The sequence below is a fragment of the Piliocolobus tephrosceles genome, chromosome 12 (assembly GCF_002776525.5).
Source record: "Piliocolobus tephrosceles isolate RC106 chromosome 12, ASM277652v3, whole genome shotgun sequence".
Taxonomy (NCBI): Eukaryota; Metazoa; Chordata; class Mammalia; order Primates; family Cercopithecidae; genus Piliocolobus; species Piliocolobus tephrosceles.
Window position 1 is genome coordinate 21,514,924 of NC_045445.1, and position 2,014 is coordinate 21,516,937.

At 46.5% G+C, this 2,014-nt stretch overlaps 1 protein-coding gene across 2 annotated transcripts in view; it reads left to right on the forward strand.

Moving 5' to 3' along the window:
* Positions 1–1,793: 1,793 nt before the first annotated feature.
* The window catches only part of HS6ST2 (heparan sulfate 6-O-sulfotransferase 2), a 375,611-nt gene continuing 375,390 nt past the window's right edge, over positions 1,794–2,014 (forward strand). Inside the window, exon 1 of one of the 2 annotated variants that reach the window (XM_023198907.1) lies at positions 1,794–1,943. The gene's annotated coding sequence lies outside the window, so the exon portion shown is untranslated. The remainder of the gene's footprint in view (positions 1,944–2,014) is intronic. The other variant, XM_023198906.2, reaches the window with a different exon arrangement.

The following is a 2,014-nucleotide window of genomic DNA, read 5'->3' on the forward strand; positions in this document are numbered from 1 at the left end:
TTTTTTTTTTTTCTTTTTTGAGACAGAGTCTCACGCTGTCACCCAGGCTGGAATGCAGTAGTATGGTCATGGCTCACTACACCCTCAATTTCGCAGGCTCAACGGATCCTCCAATCTCAGCCTCCCAAGTAGCTTGGGACCACAGTTGCATGCCACCATGCCCAGCTAATTTTTTATAATTTTTTTTTGTAGACACGGGGTTTTGCTATGTTGCCCAGGCTGGTCTCAAACTTCTGTGCTCCAGTGATCCACCTGCCTTGGCCTCCCAAAGTGTTGGAACTACAGGTGTGAGCCACCATACCCAGCCCAGGATATTTTCTAAGAGTGGAAGCTGAGGCCCAAAGAAGTGAGATAACTGTTCCAGGAGCAGTCTGGCCCACTGCCTATGGTTGCGAGGCCTTGGCTTATTGTAGCTTTAAAAGCCCTGCATGAACTGACTCTTCCATTTGTTGTCAGTGAAAAGTGGGAATTTCGGCTGGGCACAGTGGCCCACGCCTGTAATTCCAGCACTTTGGGAGGCTGATGTGGGTGGATCACCTGCAGTCACAAGTTCGACACCCGCCTGGCCAACATGGCCAAACCCCGTCTCTACTAAAAATCTAAAAAGTAGCCAGGGATGGTGGTGCATGTCTGTAATCCCAGCTACTTGGGATGTTGAGGCATGATAATCGCTTGAACCGGGAGGTGGAGGCCGCAGTGAGCCGAGAACACACCACTGCACTCTGGCCAGGGTGACAGAGTGAGACACCATCTCAAAAAAAGGGAATTTCACTGCTAGTGAAATACTGGGAATCCTTCATCAGGAGAGGGCCAGTCATCGGGCTGCCTGTTCACAGGGTTGGGTCTACTATGAACCCCATTCCAGTGCTTATCCTACCTTCTTAGCACATATTCATTTAGCATACACAGCACCCTGGCACCTCCTTTTTTTTTTTTTTTTTTAACTCCTTGAGCCCCATGTTTTGTTAGGCTAGAAAAATAAAACTCAGTGTTTTGTGGGGAAAATAAATGACTATTGAGAGTGATGCATATAACACACCCAGCCTGTTTATAATATTAAAGCCTGAATTGCAGGACAGTGTTTTCATTAAGTACTGCTATTCATTCCGTTTGGAGAGACACATAAGAACAGAAACCAATCAACTCAGTCGTTTGCATGCCTTTGATCTTTGTGACAGAACTGCCTATTATTGAGAGTATGAACGTTTTCACAAAATGAGAGACAGCTAGAAAACCAGGGTTGAAGAGAATGCTCAGGATGAGGGGAAGGCATCATCTATGCTTTCTAGAAAGCGTGTCATGCTTACTTTAATATGAAGTTTTCACTATTTCTGTTCTAATTTGAACAGGGTACCCTGCTGTCACCCTTGTAATATGGGCCCAGAACAATTGCAGCAGCTGCTGGCCTGGTGGGATCCAGTGATGCAAACGTCATAGAATGCATGTAGGACCAGGTCTAAGTCATTCCCCCTGGCTAAGGCCCTGAGTCTTTGGCAGTCCTTCAGCCTTTGAGGAAGACAGTAAAGGTAAACACGTGACAAGGAATGTCAGATCAGGAAAGTGCCCCTTGAATCACAAAGTCAACCTTGCTGTCTCTCAGATAGGGAAGTCGAGCCCAAAAGTGAGCAAGTGGCTTCCTCAGGGTCATAATATATAGGGTCTCATTAGTGTCAGAGTCAAGACATGAGCCCAGGTCTCTGGACTCCCAGGCCAGTGCTCTTGCAACTACCTCCCACTGTTGTCTCAGATTACAGGAACCAAATGCATGTCTGGCCTCGTGCTGCTTAGTATGCAAGCCAGGCTGACCTTTACGCTCCCAGAATCATCAACCTTTTCATTGGAAACCACAGAAGGACGGTTCTGGGAAAATAATGAAAATCATACCACACCATAGAGACAACCAGAAGCCCTGCTCAGATGACAGAGTTCTCCTCGCCTTCCAGGTACTGAATCCCAAATATATGTATACACAAAAACTCCAGTTGGTGTTAGAAATAAGGAGATGGAAAACCAA